At 49.5% G+C, this 19183-nt stretch overlaps 3 long non-coding RNA genes across 3 annotated transcripts in view; 2 read left to right on the top strand and 1 right to left on the bottom strand.

Moving 5' to 3' along the window:
- Positions 1-19183, bottom strand: part of LOC310900927 — a 56082-nt gene that overhangs the window by 14068 nt on the left and 22831 nt on the right. The window contains exon 2 of the long non-coding RNA XR_014585463.1: positions 16210-16342. This is a non-coding gene — a long non-coding RNA (uncharacterized lncRNA). The remainder of the gene's footprint in view (positions 1-16209; positions 16343-19183) is intronic.
- Positions 1-19183, top strand: part of LOC310900922 — a 72444-nt gene that overhangs the window by 35844 nt on the left and 17417 nt on the right. The window contains exon 13 of the long non-coding RNA XR_014585459.1: positions 16221-16364. This is a non-coding gene — a long non-coding RNA (uncharacterized lncRNA). The remainder of the gene's footprint in view (positions 1-16220; positions 16365-19183) is intronic.
- On the top strand, positions 11385-13659 carry LOC310900924. The gene is made up of 2 exons (XR_014585461.1): positions 11385-11639; positions 12623-13659. It is a non-coding gene; the product is annotated as an uncharacterized lncRNA (long non-coding RNA).

Raw genomic sequence — 19183 nt, 5'->3', positions numbered from 1 at the left:
GTTTTTGGCACTTCTGGCTGTCCCAGCGTGCTCTTCCTTTCCTTGCTGGTCAGCAGCATGCAATGGACTCCTGCTACGGTCAGGTGTGTGCTGGGTTTATAACCTGAACTGCAGAGCTCAAAGAGATGAGCTCTGAGTTTATGCAGTAGGTTTCACAAAACAGGAAGGAAGACATTGGTGTAAGGCAACGTATGTTGTCTGTAAGCATAGAGCCACTCACCTTCTTCCCTTTAACTGAGCTGTGAGCAATCAAGATCCATGCCCAGTAGTTTTGGATGAAGATGCTGTCCTGCGTATGATGTTTCAGCCTGAGAATTATGTACTTGGCGGCCAGCATGCTGGAAAATGTGGTTGTGTGTATAATTGCAAACTATGCGGGAAAGACAAGAAGATGCACAAAATGATGACATTCCGTGGGTAGAAGGATTGTGTTAAAACGGACTTAAACTTTCATCGATATCCACATTCTCATGTGGTTCGGTCCCCCCCATGTCCTATTCACGTGATAACAAGATGTTTGTTCCACCAACAAAACAGAGCGTGAACTTAGAGTGCTGCATTACTCACGGCAGAAACATGGCTGCTATGTGCAAGCTTCCTGTGCTCTGCCAAGGTCAGTCTGTGGGGGCTGAGGTGAAACAGTTTCCTCAACTGTGAAAACGATCCCGGGTGCTCAGCTGCCTGGAACGTGGGGGGTTCATGGGCTCCTTCTCCTGTAAGCCCACCGGCGGCACGTGGGCAGCACAGGGCTATTCCTGCCTGCCTCACTCCTGAGGCGACTCCTAAAGGATAGCACGGTGTTGTTCAGTCTCTTCATATTGCTTTCTGCCTCCTCACATGCCCCCCCCAGGAGGAGTGTTAGAACAGCCTTCACGTAGATAGCTAAGACAAAAGGGACTTCAGGTATTGGAGAAGATGAACGCAACCAGCTCACGTCTGAACGTGACACCAAACCCATGGTGGGTGTTGAAGGGTGTTGGTTACACTTAAATCTACTCTGGCAGCACCTCTCCTGGGTGTGAAGTGCTGGCAGCACCTTGGTGGTGCTGCTGCTCTGGGTGGGTACCTCACACAAGGCCCATGGTGCCCGGGGGCCCAAGGGGACATGGGGTGGCCAGGCGCAGGGAGCCCTGCTGCCTGTGACCGTGTCTTGGTGTGAGCCTGTAGCCATGCCGAGAGGCACCTATCTTTTGCTTTGTGTGAAGTAACCCCTTAAGGTCTCTTAATACACCTTCCTCCTTGATGTTGACTAGGAACTAGCTGGACTTCAGTCCATGACTTGCATGCTGTAAAATGTGAAAACCATGGGGAATTTTACACTTCTTAGGACAGTGCAGGAACAATCCTTCTCTGTGGGGGAAGGAAGGACTGGGCACACAGAGATGGTCCTGGTGATGTGGCCTGAGAGTTGTCTGTGTGATTGTCATTGATTAGAGGGAGCCTAGATAATAGAGATACTGGTCCTCCAAGGGCAGGACTCACCAGTGGATCTCAGGTGGTGGTCTTAGCCAGAGAACCAGCTCATCTTGGTTTACAAGGCAGGTAAAGCTGGAAGTATGTGCTGAGGATGAAGTGGGTGGAATCTTGCCTGATGTGTAAGACACATTTGGACTTGTACACTTCATTTATCTACCTCCTGTTTTAAGTAATTCATTCATTGCCTGTGCTATACAAGATGTTTATTCAGACCTTAAAACCTAGGGGATGTCTGGCTCTATAATTCCTGGGCTTTCAAAATGTAGGCGGCAGACCCGAATCTCTGCTCTGCCATAGGTGAGGACCTGAAGATGAATCTTCTGTGTAAGCATAGAAAATAGTGCAAAGTTTCAATTAGATCTAGGAAAAAAAAGACTAATCTCAAGGAGACCCAAAGCTAATATCTGAAAAAAACAGCCCATTAATTTGAGGGCTATTATTCTCAGTTTGGGGATCCAGAATGCAGCCTGGGCAGCAAGCTAATGAGAAGAGCAGAGCTGTGCAGGCTTGGGGGGAGCGGAGAAGAAAACAGAACAAATGTTTCTTGTAACTTGGAGCTAAGGGGATTCAGCCAAAGGTTAATTGCTTTCTACCCTTAGATGCTGTGAAGTGTTGCTGCATGGTGTCATACAGCTGCTCCGTTCCAGCCTAGAGGTGTCTGTTTCAGTGGTGGGTGGCATGAGCCAATGCCCTTTTCTTAGCTGCATGGGGGTGTTAAGGTTTCTTGAGTTAAGACTTTGAAAAAAATCTGCTAGAGCTCTGGTATTGTTTGGGATGTTAGTGCACCATGGAAGCAGTGAGCAAAAATTCCAGGCAAGCAGCCCCTCTGTCTCCTTGCTTCTCCCGTGCTGGCAGGAATGTGGAAATAAGTGGTAAGTCCCTGGTGGGGGAGTCCTGCTCAGCCAGAAGGAGCTGGGGGCTCAAGAAAAGGGGCAGGTGTGCTGATCACCAGCTCCATTGTGCAGTGAGCACGTTGGCTGCCTTCACAGCCAGCTAATTCTGGGAACCTCAGAGATGAGGGAATGATCCCTTTGGGTCCTGACCTTAGGTACAATCCATCCTCTTCTTCCCAAGACTTATTTCTGCATACAACCCCATCTCTCATGAAGCTTTCACACTGCATGGTACTTAAAGCAATAAAATAACTTTTCCCTGGATTATGGCTGTTGTGACATCTAGGAAGTTCCCTGCTCTCGGTGGGAAGCCTAAGTTTAAAACCCAGGAAGATGGATACAGTAAAAGAGGGGGGAGAAGTTGCCCCATACTGATGGTCACTGGTACAAGACCACACAGGTTTCCCAGTGCAGGGATCATGCTGGAGGAAGAGAACTGAAATGGCAATGTTACTGACCCCTGACACAGTGGTAGAGTAAGCAAATCTTTGACTTCAGTGTGTGTAGGTTAAGTACCAACATTGCAAATGATTCTGCCAGTATCGCTTCTGTGACCTGCTTGTTGCTCATTCACCTGGCCATTCGGCTCACTTCCTTGTGTGTATCGCTTCCTTGCTGGCTGTTACCTGTGCTTCCAACTGCTATTTTAGTTCATGACTTACATTGGTTCAAGTTTATTGTACCTAGGATTTAAATTTGTTACCTGTTTTACTTAGGTAGTTTAAGACTTTCTGTAATTGGATTCTGCTGATTAAGTTGATTCCTGTGGATGCAGGACAGGAAAAGGTTTATGTGCTTAAATCACCCGTGGGTGAAAGTAAATGTATTGAAGGAACAATGGTTTGATTAGTAAAAACCAATGTAGCTGAGAACTACAAGCCTGAGCTTCAGTTCTGCCACGGTGCTGCATGGGTGGGGAGGATGCACTGCAGCCCGGTGGGAAGGGATTTTAACTTCCACTGTCCTTGTTGTGCAGGTGTGAGCACAGTGCCGGTGTTTGTCCTGGCAGCTGCACGGAGCAGCAGCAGGAGCTCCCTTCCCTGGGGTGGCCGGGAGCCCCTCACCTGGGCACAGCATCCCCTGGCTCCCCGCTGCTGTGGGGGTGGTGAAGTGTCCCCCCGTCTGCAACCAGAGGTAGGAATACGTCTCTGTAAAGGTCTAAAATCTTAATGTTGTCTAGTCAGAATAGCATTACCAACAGCTGCTCTGCGTGAAATTCCACGTGGCATCCTATTCAGTTGTTTCTGATAATGTCACAGATGACCATATCAGATAAGTTTGGGTATTATAACATTTAACTCTGTATTAGAAGTCTTGTGCAAAGACTTGGGGTATTCAGATGGCACTTACAATTGGCAAGAGGCATTGCTTGGAAGAATCAGCTGAGAAAACCTGTTTTTGGGCCCTCTCACTGTGGCTGAACCTGCCTTGAACAAAGGAGTACAAATTTTCCTAACACACCTCCAGCTTGGAAACTGTAAAACATACTTTCTTCTCTGGTCTTGCTAGCTTTTTCCAGCTGAAACTGGGTGCCAATATAATGACCACCTGGCCTACTTCTGTGCTACTAACTTTGTGCCCAGGCAAGTGTTTGTTAATTTAATGTTGGAGTTTGATTGACCACTTTGAGTGCCCAGCTCAGGTAAGCGGGCTGTTTGCTCTGTGATGCTTACGCTGGGTGACAGGATGCGCTGAGAAAGCCCTGGGGGCCGCAGCAGCGTCTCTTCCTATCTGCGTCATGTCCTCACAGCTCACCTCATGGCACCGTATGCCCTGCTTCCACCTGGCTGCAGACAAGCGTGGGATCACAGCACAGCTCCAGTTTTTGCAGCATTTTCTTTCCCTGCAGTAAGGGGAGGATGCGGACAGTGAGGGAACTGGTCGTAGGTTTGCTTTAGGCTCTCACTTGTCCTCTGTGTACAGCACCCCTCTCTTTACTGACAGTGGGGGGGAAAAATGTGGCAGAGTTGGTCTGCTTCTAGAGAATGGTCTTGGTGTGGTGCTCAGGTAGCAAACGATCACACGTAGAGCACAGACTGCGCTTACCTTTTAGCAGATGGTATAAATTGCTGTGGGAAGCTGCTGTTTCCCTGACAGCAGTGTGCCTTGAAACCTGTATATGCGTGTCCTGATGCAGTGCAGAGCTGCTGGTCTCCCTGCTGTATGTGTAATCCCTGGGAAGGCTCCCAAGAGCTGCCTCGGTGAGGGCTGCACCTCTGGCTGGTATGGGAAGGGCCGGGGCCAGCAGGTGCTGGGCTGAGTGGGGATGCTTGCAGGTGCTGGGTCTTGGGGAGCTTTGTCTTCAGGCTGGTGCTCAAACCCCTCTCTCCCTGTCCGAAGTGGGGTTGAAGTGAATTGGTCTCTGCAGGTTCTGCATGTGAACGGGGTAAAGGATCCCCGACAAGGTTCTGGTCTGTGTTCTGCCTCTGAAGTCTCCTGTTGCAAATGGGCTGCTGTGCGTTGTGCTTCTTCCCTTGGTGGAGCTGGGTAGTGCAAATAGGATGGGCTGCGTACTGCATGTCAGTGTGACTGACTGTTTGTTGGCAATCCCCAACCAGCAGCCCTAGAAGCTTGTGGCTGTCTGCAGGATTGCCTGGGCTTGAGCAGCTCTTAACAGGGCTGTAACTTTATCTACTGATGGTCAAGTTGTATGGTATCTATCGCATCCTGGTTTTCCTCTTCCTTCTTGCCTTCTGGCCTTGCTGAGGGAACTGAAGCTGTCTTGTTCACATGCAACACAAACAGCCGCTGAATCTGTAGCAGGACTTGGGGGGGGGGGGGGGGGATAGGCTGTAGTATTACTTTTATGGCTGTACCAGCAGCACTTACGGCGGGTTGGATAGCGTTGCTCACAGCCCGAAAGTGTGCTTTAAAGTCAGTTCTAGCAGCTTTGTGCAACAGAAATTGTTTGCTCCCAAATGGAGCATGAAGTGCCAGCACCAGCACCCCGGATCTCCTCAAAGTGTGTGGGAAGCCTGAAAGACTCCTGCAGGGTGTAAGAGCTCCAAAGTAGCTTCAGACTTCTACAGATATTTCATGGGAAACTTCTGTACTTGCCATCCTTTTTCCACTCGGTAGTACTGTTAAATTCATTTTCTGCACACCTGATTTCAACTGTTTGGCTAACTTCTACTGGAAGTAATGGGACACACCTAACAAAGTGTGGTGGAATTTTACTATGACCTGCAATGCTCTCTTCAAGTCACCTGTCTCTTCCATTAGATAACTGTCGTAACAGCAGTTACTTTACTTAACTTCCCATTCCTGTGGCTAAAGCTTAAAAGAAGCTCACAAAACTGGCTATTCTCTAAAGCTTTCTTACCAAAATAACACTTGTTTCTTGATATCTTGCTCTCTAACACTGGGCTGCTGCCCAGGAAGGGTTCAGAGCTCTCACTGGAGTTGTGAACCATGGCAAGGGCTTTCCATGACTCAGAGCCGCTGCTTATCAAGGGGATAATTAACGGGGATCATGTTGGTTTTGACTGCAGTCCTCTGGTACAGAGACTGTGGTCATCTACTCACACACATTAATATAACACAGAAGTATATCTGTTCCTCTGTGCTGGGATCATGGTCCTTGCCCAGAGCTGTAATGTTTATGGGCGATAATGGTACTTGGCTATTCCATCCACAGCTCTCTTCCTAACGTGGCAGGTACCATGTCTGTAGCGCAGTCAGTTCTCTCCCCCATTTCACAGGGCTCGCTGAATACTGGTGCTGTGCTTTGTGAGGGGGGCCTCGGTCACGTATTTCTTTCCAGCCTTCTGCTAGGCCGTGGTGACATGTTGAAGCCCATGGGTGGCTCTTGAGCACAGGAGGCATGGCAGAGCTGGCTGAGCATGTGCTACCTCGCAGGTGGCAGTGACAGGGAATGCCTGCCGTGTGCAGTGAGTGCCGTAGGCTCGTCCCAGGCTGTGTGGAGACATGCCTGCCTGGGGCCTGTTCTCTGCGCTGGGGTCCTTCTGGTCTCCGAGGCTCCCACCGGGGTGTGTGTCTGTCCATCTGTCCATCCCCAGCCTACTTGGTAAAGGCTCTCAAGGCCGAAGCATCTGAACACTCAGTACAGAGCTGTCTGCTAGGGTTTTGTCCAAAAGAATCTTTGCTCTACTTCGCTATGAGTTCTTGGTGTCTCTGAAATGTACAGCAAGTCTTTGAAGCTGATGGGAGAATCTGAGGCTGTAGCGAGGTCTGACAGCGGCTTGCCAGGCGGTGGGGCCAAGCACCTGCACTGTACTTAGGTGTAACCACGGTGAGGGTCTTGCCTGGCTGGGGGGAGCACATGCAAACACCTGACAGCCTGTCTCAGGCTGCCACCCCCTGCTCGTGCCAAAGCAAAAGCTCAAGGGTAGACCTAGCTCTGGAGGATTGCTTACAGCAAGTCAGCCCTTGAAGTGTAGGCAGTGACTGCCTGTCACATGCTCAGCCGTGCCAGCAGTCTGCGCAGGGCCTGCATTGGGACCTCCCCATGGCTGGCCTCTCACTAAAAGGAACAGCGAGGCGATGACGCTTCTGAAGAAACATGTTGTCTACCTTCAGAGGTGGGAACTTGGTCCTTGACATTCTTCTTCCATGCAGTTGGTTTGCTCCCCGCGTGTGGCCGGTGTTGGTTTCCCAGTTCAGGAGGCAGCTGAAGCAGGGCTGACACTAGCTGAAGGAGCTTCTGGTCTCAAGAATCAGACTTGGGAAGGAAACAGATGCACAAACTCACCTCTTGACAGAGAAACCAACTTTGTCTATAAGTATATGTAAAAAGAAAATGTGTATGTAGTTTTGGTGTGATTTTATTTTTTTTTAAACCTGTCCCTAGCTAACATAAAATCTTATGGGGCAGACTTCCTTATGCTGAAGGGGCTGGTCCCAGCAGGGTTTCCAAGCCATGCAGAGGGCTGGAAGGGATGTGGGATGTGGGCTGGCAGTGCAGCCTGCTCCCAGCAAGAGCTTCGGTTCCATGCTCTGTCCAGTGAGGCTCATAACCCATCTTGGAGAAGACATGTAATGGTATGAATGATTTCTTATGGAAATCTAGCTATTGTGCCTATTGGGTTTACAGTCTCTTACTTCACAGTGGCAGCTGCTGTGGTGTTACAGAAACTTCATAGCCTTGACTGCGTCTTATTAGTTCAACATGCTATTAATATCCCAGAAGCTTTTTGTATTACTTTCCACATTTCATGTTGCTGCTTCTTTTCCCCCCCCTCTCCCCATGTTCATCCACATGTGGTGTTGAAACGAAAGCTGCATCTTGGGGCAGGGGCGGTGTCACTTACGGTGCTGTAGCTGCCCACCCCAAAGAAGGGAGGCAGACTGGAAGGAAGACGCTAGCGCTAATAGTCCCAGGTATATTTAGCGGTGTCATCTGACCCGTTTATGGGTCAGAACTAGTGTCTTTCTGCTTCCATACGGAGTGCTGGTAGTGCAGGGAAAGATTTTTCCAGAGAAACAGCTGCTGATTGGCTCTTCTTGTCTAGGAACTATTTGGGGAAGGATCCATCCTTAAATACTTATTCCACATGCTAAAAATGGCATTGAGTACTTGGCACTATTGGGATGGACTTGAAACTTTACTGGGATGTACTGGCTGCACCGCACCAAAGCCTCGCAAACCCATAGCTCCCTGGAGCAAGAAAACGAGTGGGTGTAGGCGCTTCTTGGGCAAGGCACTGCGTGGGGCTCCAAGATGTGAATAACCTTCCCTAGCAGGTCTTAAAAGAACAGATATTGTTTTTGTAGCTAAGTGGTAATGTTGAGAAGCATGCAAGACAGAGGTGCATCTCGGCTACTCTTTCTCATTAACATGAATAAATTGTGTCCCGGGTTGTGTCAATGCCTGCACAGGTTGTCCTCTGAGTAGAGTGGGAGCCAACTTGCCTGGGCCAGTCTACTAACGGAGCAGGAAGGTCGTCTTCATCCAGCACCTGGCATGACTTCCCCAGACCCTGACCTGAGTACAAATTGGTCTGACAGGTAACTCTGGGGCACAGCTCCTGGAGAATTTGCCAAGGAGAGGAAAATTAGTCTCTTCCTTTTCTTGATGATAGGCAATTGCCACTTGTCAGGAAAAAAGTGACATCCAGACAGCTGGCAGAGTATGGGGGGATGGGTCTTAACCCCCCAAGCCCAGGTGGCTTGCTTACCTCAGAGCTCTTGCTGTGATGCTTGACCCAACTGATGGGTGAGTGAACTCATAAAATATCACCTTGAAACAGAGGCTGGCGTAGGGCAGTCCGAGGGCCTAGGGCACTGAAATACCTTCCTGCCCAAAATAGTTGGAATTAGTTGATCTGCACGGTGTGCCGCCAGCCTTCAAGGAGAACTAGAGAGGCCTGGCTACTGGTCAGCAAGCCGTGCTGGGCAGTCGGAAGGTATTAATAGCTGCTCTGCTGCGGAAAGAATGAGTTTGGCTCAGGTGGAAGTCAAGGCTGCTAGCCGATAGGGCAAGGGAATGCTGGACTCTGGTTATTAATGTTATTAACACCTGAAGGAGTTATGCCCTATGCCTGAGGTCTCTGGGTATCGCCTTGGCTCTGAGCTGTATGCTTGCGCTGTACAGGTGCGGGCCTTCAGGGGCCTCAGCAAGAGCAAGAGAGGCTTCCAGCTCTCAGTTGGCCTCTGGGTGCAGTGGGTGTTTGGTCTGTTCCTCAACAAATGCAGCTTCCCTCAAGTTCCCCTGTGCTCCAGTTCTCAGCTCTGAGAGATGGTGCTGTGCCTCTGAGGTCACTTGATTTAAGGGCAGAAGAAGGATGCTTTTCCACGCACACAAACTTCAGTCAATAAGGTTTATCTAGATGAAAAGTTAAACCCAAATGTGACAAGGGTGGTGAGGCTGAAGAACTGCCGTAAATAAGAATTCCCCTCTACCTCCAGTGTAACGGCAGTAAGGGATTCCATTCGGAGTGAGGAGTCAGCTGGATCAAAACTTAAAGTAAAGCACACATTTTTAATTCATTCGTGTTTCTAAGAGGCATGCATATCAGCACAGTGTGAATACATGTACCTGCTATGAATTGCTTAAACTCATTGGAAGAGCAACAAAACTTTGCAGCCATCAAGGTCTGGAAAAGCTGCTCTTAATGAAATCTGAGCCCAGTTTTCAGGTTGCTTTGGGCATGATCTATGTAGGACTTGCCTTGGCATGTGATGTGGAAAATGCTGTAAGGTGTCTGTCCAGGTAGAAATCCACCTCTGGCAGTGTGCAGTCACCACAGCCTCCAAGAGCTGCTCTTGCCATGCTTTGGGGACAGCTGAAGCCACCTAACGGCTCCTGGTGCACAGCAGACAGCACACCCTGCCCAGCTGGGATGGGACCGGCTCCCCTCGAATGGAGGGAGTGGTACAGCACTTCACAGAGGTGCTTGGCAAGCGTCTTAGTCACAAGCTGCATCAAGACATTGCTTCCTTGGCTTCCTTTAAATGGCTTTTGGGCAAGTGATCATCAGAATAGCTTTATTGATATTGTGGGTATCTGTTGGGTTCCCTCTTGTGTCCCTGAGTGGAGTTTGCCGCTTTTTTGTGATAAACCAGAAAGAAGTAAGGACACTAGGAAAGCAGAAATTGTATTGTCTTCTGACGCTTGTATTTCCTGTCATGTCCTTCATCCTTCACTTCTCATCCCTTATTTCCCTTCAGGAATAGCTGTCACTTGCACAAAACTAAGGCTCAGGCTTAATACAGAGGTCTCCAGGCCAAGCCCTGTTCCACTGGGACTTGTTCCTTTGTTCCATGCCTCTTGTAATAACCGGTGCTAGTTACAGGAGCTGCCGTGTCCCAGAAGAACTCTGGACTGAGTTTTGGCATCTCCCTCATGAGAGCATCTCCCTCATGAGACGTTCACACCTAAACAGTCCTGCTTAGAAAGCGGGCTGCCAGCAGAAGATGAGGGCTGATGAGCAGAACTGATGCAATACCCATTTCCTATTCTGAAAAATGGTTCTCGTCCAGAGTCTTGTAGACAAGCTGTTTCTTTGGTGCTGGTTCCTAATTTGTGGTGGTGTCTGTTTGACTTCCATCCTGGAAAACAGGTGTAGAGATGCTATAAGTAGCAAGAAGTCTAATGCTTGCAGGGAGTTCAGTTCCTCACAGACTCTAAATTACAGTTTTGCTTCCTGTGCCATGACCTCAGGTCCCTGACCCGCAACTGCAGCATATTTTCTGTGACTAACAGCTGTAATTCCCCAATTATCATGCTCTGTTCTCCTGCTGGGCTGTAGATTTGGTTACCAAGGAGGCAAACCAAGTTTCCTCATTCCTATCCTTGCTCTGCACACTTCCAACTGTTTTAAATCCACCATTTGATGCAGCCTATAAAGACAAACGATTATCTCTTGTTTCAAGTACTCATAGGCGCCAGAACATATTATGTATCTATGCGTGGGGAAGGAAGAGGGCAAAGTAAATCTTCCAGCTTTTCTTTTAGCAAAAGCAGCTGGTCCAAAGCTATTCCTAGGTCAGGAAAAGTACCTTCACTAGCCACAACGCAAAGCACCGGACTGAAAGTGGTCTTGCAGATGGTGGACCAAGGTACGCACTAGCTTTGTTGACCAACCAGCAAAACTTGTGTACACCCTGGAAGAACAAGGTGCATTTAAAGCTCTGAAAGCAGGCTCTGTGTGTGGTGTAATCGGGATGGCAAACCGCACTGCCTGAAGAGGACACCTCAGTCACGGGGCCAACGGGTCGCTTTCAGCTTGTCCTCTCAGTTTGAGGCTGAGGACAGCCAACGGCTTTGCCAGATGGAAATAAGAACAAACCTGCTCTATAAATGTGCCATTCCCTTCAGCTCAATTTCTGTGGCTTTGGTCTTAAACGCTTGTGCACAAACAGTGAGTATTACATTAGTGTAACATAAACCTACTGTTAATGTGCCCCAACTCAAGGCTAGACGCGATGTTGAGTCAAACTTAATACTTGGTAGAAACTCAAGGTATGGCAGTGGGTAGCTCAGCAGGTGTCTTGATGGCACTGTGATGTCTTGATGGGCGTGAGATGTGATCCTCTAATGAGGGGGTGGGGGTGTGTGGGTGTTGCTGCATGCACCTTAGGTACCGGTGAGGCTCAAAGGCTTTGGGGAGCTGGTACTGAGGGGCAGCAGGCTGCGGTGGGTCTGTTGGGGGGGGGTCTTGGGAAAGGCAGTCACCAGTGCAGGGGGTTTACTCCTTCAGTGAATACCCTTCACCAGCAAGGTGTCAGGCCCCCACCAGCACCATCATTCTGGCTCAGATGTCCTGCCTAAACCCAGAGCTGGGGCTTAGCTTATAACTCACTTTCCAGGTAAGATAAATGCTCCAAGGTGTTGGTTATTTTCTTCCCCCGTCCTCAACACAGCTTAAGGGAAAAGACCTTGTCCTGCTGTATTACTGTAATGTGGGTTTAACTTGTAACCGTACTGCTATGGCGTGGAGGTACTCTCAGGCACTGAAGCATGTACTCCTAACGGGGCAGCGGTAGTTGTTCAGTGAGTCAGTTTTGGGACTCCCTAAGGGAGGGCCTGGGCTTTCCCCCACATGCAGCTCCTGTCAACAGGGCCTGTGGGTGCCTCAAGCTGCGAGTGAGCAGCTGCTTAGGGACAGGGCCTAGTGGTGGACTGGGTCGTGCCAGGACTTGAGGAGGGGGAATTTCTCTGACAACCTCAAGGATGTTACGATTCTGGACACGTGTCGGGGACTAGAGCAGCTTTATGATGAACTTGCAGATGGGAGAACGGTGAACTCAAATACTGAGGTGAGACGATGAAAAGAAAGTGGGCATAGACCTGGTATAGGAAAAAAGAGTAGGCTGATAAATGAGATGGGTGACGGTATTATTGTGACAAAGGTGGTAGTGTACTTAGCTTGTGTTAGGTAGGCTAAGCAACTTCTTAATGGACCAGGACCAGTGTGATGGCCTTGACTGGGATGACTCAACTGGGGATGCAGGCTGCAGAAATGGGATGAGAGCAGAGAAGAAAGCATCCAGGCAGCAGCTCCTGCGCAAAAATTAAGATGTGGACATCAGCTGGGGGATGATATTTCCCAGGGCCTATTCCTCAGTCTGCTGCCTCCAGGCATGTTTTGTCACATGTGTACCTCAGACCAGGCAAACAGAGTACAGCAGGCAACTTGTGTGATGCTTGGGTAAGTACAGAGTTAGCTTTGCAAGTACAGATGGTTCTGGTCACTCTGACCACAGTACATCAGGGCTCAGGCCTGCACCCTACTGCAGAACACCCAGAAGCATATATTAATTAGGGTGCTTGCCTGGTTTTATTCCTACAGCCTATCCTGTGGAATCGAATGTTTTAGGCTATGGCGGATGGGTCACAACACTATTCTTGTGCCAAGCTTACTTTGCCAACAACCCTGACAGAAAAATCTGGGGGTTCGGACGCTTTGTCTGCTACGTGCATGTGGCCAGCAGCAGTGTGAAGATGTTACGTGACCAGCCTCTGAATCGAAGCTATTCTTAGCAGGAATCCTGCACCACCGACCTCCTGGCGGCTACAGCACATTCGCAGCTGAAATAGCTGAGCTTTGTCACCGGGGAGTAAGGTTACACACTCAACTTGGACTTGACTTCCAGAGCCAACCATGTGCTGCTCAATAGTGTGAGTGCAAGGGGAGACACCTCATGCCTCGGGTGACGTGGGCCAACGGCTGGCATGGCGTCTGCTAGGCGCTGCTGGATTGCAGCTCAGGTTGGCCTGAAACGGTGGGAGAGGAGAAGGTGGGTTGAAACCAGGCGTGACTGAACTTGGGAAGTACTCAACCCTGATCAATAAAAGTGGGAGCAGAAAACTGACACGTGTTTAGGCAAAGCACCAACGGCACAGTGGGGTTGGATGTACAATCAGTGTTGGGGTATACAAAACTCCTCAGGGAAGCAAGTCTATGAGTAACAAACTTTATTTTTGATAACTAGAAAATAAAAGAGAGAGGGTGGGGGAGAAGGAAACGGAGTTGTCAGTATCCAACTTGGTCCAGAACACGATTCAAGTTTGAGGGTATACAACATTATATCTATGTGTAAAGAGTAAAGTGAGCTGAACTATTCTCTCAGAAGATAACATGAGCTGCTTGTGTCACAGGACTAAATTTCTCTGGAAAGTTAAGAGAGTCTAGAGCCAACAGTTTAAGAATAGTACTTGCTATGCCCATGAAAACAAACAAACAGCGGGATGAAAGCTAAAGAATATAAACTATGATTATGTATACTGCTTCCTACTATGACAAACAGCAAGGTGGTAATATGTTAAACAGATGTCAGTGATGGCTGGTTTTATTCTTGGAGGATGTAAATAAATTGAGGAAAATGATGCTGGGAATGCAGAAAATACATGTACTGATGACAGGAAATTTTCACAAGTATAGATGAGGATTGACATGGGTCAGTGGGTAAAACTGCTGACAGATGAGTGTACAAAGTGTGTGAACTTGTCAAACTAGAAAGAAGACGGAAAGGAAATGAAATGACAAAGGAAAAAATAACATAATGCAGAAATAAATATGTACCCATATTTGAATGTGATTGAGATGTGACACATGAGCTGGTAAGTAACTAGCACAAGGCACACAGGGGGTGCACAAGGGGCACAGCACCCCTCCCGTGCCCATGTGTCTCATGTCTGCCACATATCATGAGTGCTTCATGTGTCTTCCACTCCTGTGCATCCAGTTGTGTCATGTGTTGTTTGTGGGATGGTGCAGTGTGTCCTGTGTCTGTATTACGTGGCCTTTCAGTGTTCCACACCTGGGTGTAGGATGATGTGACGTGTGGTACTTTGGGTGGCATCACATATACCATGGCATCATACATTTCTCATGACAGGGGTGGTATCGGGCATCATGCATGTCAGGGCATCGCACGTTTGGTGCTGTGGGTCAGCATCCTGTGTCTGGTGGCATCATGCATGTCTCATGGCGTCAGACGTGGGGTGGCATCATGCATGTGGTGTCATATGTGTGGGCTGTGTCATACATCAGGCACCACGTGTTGCAGTATCAGACCTGTCTGGCAGTGTTATGCATGAGCTCTGGGTGTTTCTCTCAACTTTGCACTGTGTCACGTCTCTGGGCTGTGCATCATTTGTTAGGGCATCACCGGTGTGTGGCACAGTACCTGTGGGATGCTGCCCTGTGTGTACCATGTGTGGGTCATCATTTCTGTCACACCCACGGTGGCATGTGTCACATGCCTGCAGTGCACAGCTCAGGGGTACAGGCTCACACTGTCACACACATGGTGGGGCAGGTGTGCACCCCATGGCTGATAGGTGGGACACGTGTGTTACATGTCCTGGGTGTGCCCCTTGGGGGCTGCTATGTGGCATGCTACTTCTGTGGGGTGTGTTACACATGGTTGGGGTCACTTTCTGGCTGAGGTGGCTTAGTTTTCGCACAGCTCCATGCTGCATTACTCCTCTTTCTCCTCCTGCCCTTTCTCTGTACTCTGCCCCCAGCCCACCTTCTCCCCTGCAGATGGGGCCACCCCTGCTCCTTGCAGGCTCGGCCCATGGCTGCAGCCCACAACCCGCTGGCACAGCGTGTGCTGTCCCTGGGGGGGCTGGGGGGCTGTGTGCTGTCCCTGTTGTGCTGGCTGCTGGGTGCTGGCAGCCCTCCGCCGGGGGTCTGTGGCTGCTCCCCTCCAGCCCCCTCGTGCCTGGCTGTGTGTGCCGGCGCAGCCTCGCTGCAGCTGTCCGCAGGATGAAGAAGCCCCTTCTGGGGTGCCAGCCAGTCTGACTGCTCTGCAACAGGAGCCTGCCCAGATCCCTAGTGGCTTTTTGGACGACTGGAGCGGTGTTGTTTGTCCCCACCCCCTGTACCGTACTGCAATTTGCGAGCTGAGAGGTCATTAGTGGAGGTGGTGGGGTGTTGTCCTGCAACTGCTTCATCTGGACGCCTTTGCAGGTGTTGTTGCTATGGCCTGACCCAAACCCTCAGCCACACTTCTGCAATTCAGGCTGGGGGCAGGGCTGGCCTCAGCACTCTGCTGAGCATGGTGCCTCAGTCTCAGGCTGTGCAGAACCAGGGCTGAGGTGGTAGAAAGGAACCGCAGCACGGCTGCACGCCGTCTCATGGTCACGTCACCTCCTACAGAGCACCTTGGTGGCAGCATGGCTGTAACAGCCTACATGCACAAGGGTGATCTGCAACCTTCCCTCTGGCGTTTTATACCCCAGTGGAGACAGAGGCCAGCCTTGCCCTGACCGTCTTGCTCCCCACACCTAGAGGACCCCTGCTGCTCCCCCGTCACAAGGATCACATATGATTGCAGTAGCCCATCCTGTCCTGAAGCTGTCATTTTTATTTGACCTAGAAGTAAGATTTATTACCTTTTGAGTCTAAGCAGCTAAAACCATTTACAAAAGCATGAATAAATCATCATGGTCATGTTCAGCTGCGAGCTAGCTTGGGGACAAGGCCAGAACACATCTAACCCAGTCAGGAGCCCAGGCCTCACAGGCACTTTGGCTCAACTTGCTTGGACACTTTTGATTTTAATATAATCAACTATAATAGCAGTTGATCAAAAGACAGACACAGATCTTCGGGAAGCACGAGGGGTTTTCAGCCCTATCTCAGCCATGCCCCCGTTTAAGTGGTAAAATACCACTTAAACGTCTGGACCACACTGCCCTCTCCATTTTGGCCATTTTTAACTTGGACAAAAGAAAACCAATACATACTACAATATGCTGCATCTCAAACTACCTGCTGTTTAATTAACAGAACAACTCTTGCTTGTGACCAGTAATAACGTTTACTTCAAATACTCACAATAAATCCAAAACCAAAGGCACCTGTGCTGCTGTTATTCATGCCCCTCTCAGACAGCAAGACAAACCACTTGCTCACACCTTCCTTACCTTCTTTACAGGCCTTCAAAGGTGTGTCCGTGCTGTAGCATCCACCAGAAGCAGCTGATTTGGGCTACTGCATCCCTGCAGAGGGGAATTCTTCAGACAAAATCCCAGCAGAGGCCGTGGGCTCAGCTGCCACCTGAAACAGAGTCCAATGTCAGGTAAGCTGCTAAGCAGGGGCTGTTGGGCCAAAGCATCTTCCGTGTCTACTGAAAAAACCACAGCCCTTTCCCAACCTGGCAAGACAGTCAAGCTTTTTTTTGTTGTTGTTGTTTTGTTTTGTTTTTTTTAAAATATATGCACATCTATGCCTATATAAATGCTGTTTCAAACATATATACAGAGAGATGAAGTGTGTATGTACATACATGCATAGATAGAAGGATGGAGATAGATGCTTGACTGCAGAGAAGATGCTTGGAGTAACCAGTTAACAACTGAGAGCTTCATTTTCCAGTTCAGCAGTGGGTGTTTAGGACGAGCTGCCACCCTTAGTGCCCCAGAATCCTGGCTAGTAAACCAAAATACAACGGTATTTTGTTTACAGTCAGAAGACCAAGGACACAGGAGCTCAAGCTACAGGCTGCTGGCAGCGTGCAGCCAGGCACCAAGCACCGTTCAGAGACATGTTTCCACCTCAGCAGTTGAAACAAGAGCCCAAGGTCCCCGTTTCACAATTTTTAAACAAGGAATAAAGTGAGGCTGGGAGACAAGACAGCAGGAATGAGCAAAGGGAGACGAGAAGGGATGCCTTGAGGGGAGCCCAGGTGCTTCCCAGTGGCAGATGAGAGATTTTGCCCCCACTCTGTGGCATTGATTCAGGGTGCCAGGCTCCACCGCCTCTCAGGGATGTGGGACATGATTTACATGATTTGTGCCACCCAGCTGAAGCCTGGGTCCACGGCCCAGCGTTTCTTCCTATGGCTTGCCCCATCCCAGCATCTTCCTTTCCTTGACGCTGTCTCAGCTTCTTAGCCCCTCTGTGAGACAGGGGCATTAGGTAGGCTGCCAGGTACTGGTGGATGAAGCATGTTCAACATCTGCTGAAACTACTACAGCCCTTCCTCAACCAGGAACCGGAGAAGCACCTTTTACCAATGTGTATTTGTCTATATATCTGTATAAAAATACCTATTCTGACCTGTATGAAGACATCGGCCATAACCAACTGACCACCCAGTCCTTCCCCACACCGTTCTGTCACCTGTGAGGAACCGCAGTGCCATGTCACCAACTGACCCAGCCCGAAACGAAGAGGCACCAAGAAGGTCCCTCCACATGCACACCAAATGGTGTGAAGCACGTCCTTGCACACACGGCAAGTGTGCGTGCACCATGGCTATGCTTGTTAGTCTGTTTCTTGGAAGTGAAAGTATAGGATAAATTAATCTGCAACATGTGTCTCTTCACAAGAGAGGAAGGCATTCAGCATTTACAAGAAAATTCTGTAACTGTAACAGGATCTTGTACTGTACGTGATATTTACAGCACTCTTTTACCAGACTCATACTATAGAGACCTCACTGTTATCTGCAGAGGACGTTGTCTAACTGGGTATTTTATGCATCAGCCTTTGCATTCCTCTTATTTTTACTAACGGTCCCTTCCAAACAAAGACTCTTTTTTTCAGGAGAATTAAGGCACAAATCTTCATATCTGTTCCAAGGGCGGAGTGTGTCGGCCTTATTTACTTTGCTAGGACCACTGGCATTCATGGGACACCAACAGCTGGATCTGAGCATTTCCTTTAATTGAACAGGTTTACAGTCTTTCTGCACCGAAGCAATTCTCCACATCACACAAGGCTGCATACCAGAAGAAAATGAAAATTTAAGAGCGCTGGCTAACAAGACCTATAAGCTCATTGTTTAAACAAGAGGCCGATTGTCTGGGCACTTGAGCGCTCTGCTCCTCGAACATTAAACCCACAAGAGGGACAACAGTCTAATCCACAGCTTGCCGCCAGGTGGTATAGAAATTAATCTTCCACTTACCCAGGCTATTAGTCGCGGTATTTATAAAGGTTTGCAAGCAAATGAGGCGAGCGACTGAAATTTTCTCCCTGTCATGGAGGGTTGTGGCAGCGTGGTGAAATGAAATATCAGCCTTCAGGGATGGTCCTAGCGGGGAGGAAAGCGCGAACGAAGTGCCCTGCCTGGGGAGTCGGGGAATGGGCAGTTCTTGCTTCGTGACCTGAGCCTGGGGTTGCATGGCTGCACACCAAGTGCACTGGGGGGGCAGAGGGTGGGTGGGGAATAGCCACAGACCCGGGAACCCTCCAGCACCCAAAGGCGCAGGGCTGAGCTCATTCCCACGTGGGGGAACGGTCCTGAGCTCGGTCCCTGCCAAAGCTGCCTGAAAGCTCATGCCCAGCCCTGGAGGTGAGTGATACCAGCTTGCTACCCAAGTAACGAGGTATCAAACCCAAGGTTTAGCTCCTCCACGAGCCACTGCAGGGTGTTTAACTCACACCTTCCTAAAGGGCTATCATCAGCGCTGATGGGGAGAGGAGACAGATGACTATCAGACTGCTGCTCCGTTACAGCTGAAGAAGCACAGGGAAAACACCCAGCAGAAAACAGGCCATCAAAATAGGGACAGATGCGCAGTGAGACTTCGGCACAAAACACCAACAGGCCCAAATGAGCATTTGTGACAGTAAAATCTCATCCATGTTCAGCACGATCCCTTCCAGCTTTCCTTCCCTCCCTTCTCACTGCAGACCTCCCTCCTGGCAAAACCACGTCAAAGCTTCCTGTGATGTTAAGGCACGTTCAGCCTGGCAAAGGCAATAATATTTCTAACTCCTTTTCCCCAGTCTTCCCTCGTGTCTTCCCAGCCACTTACAGACCTGTCTGGCTATGACTTGTTAAGCTGAGGCAGGGGAAGTTTAGGCTGGACATCAGGAAGAGGTTCTTCACTGAGAGGGTGGTTGCACACTGGAACAGGCTCCCCAGTGAAGTAGTCACTGCACCAAGCC

This window comes from Anser anser (assembly GCF_964211835.1).
Source record: "Anser anser genome assembly, chromosome: 5".
In the NCBI taxonomy this organism is placed as follows: domain Eukaryota; kingdom Metazoa; phylum Chordata; class Aves; order Anseriformes; family Anatidae; genus Anser; species Anser anser.
Note: the sequence above shows the minus strand (reverse complement) of the source record. Positions and strands in the feature narration are given on the sequence as shown.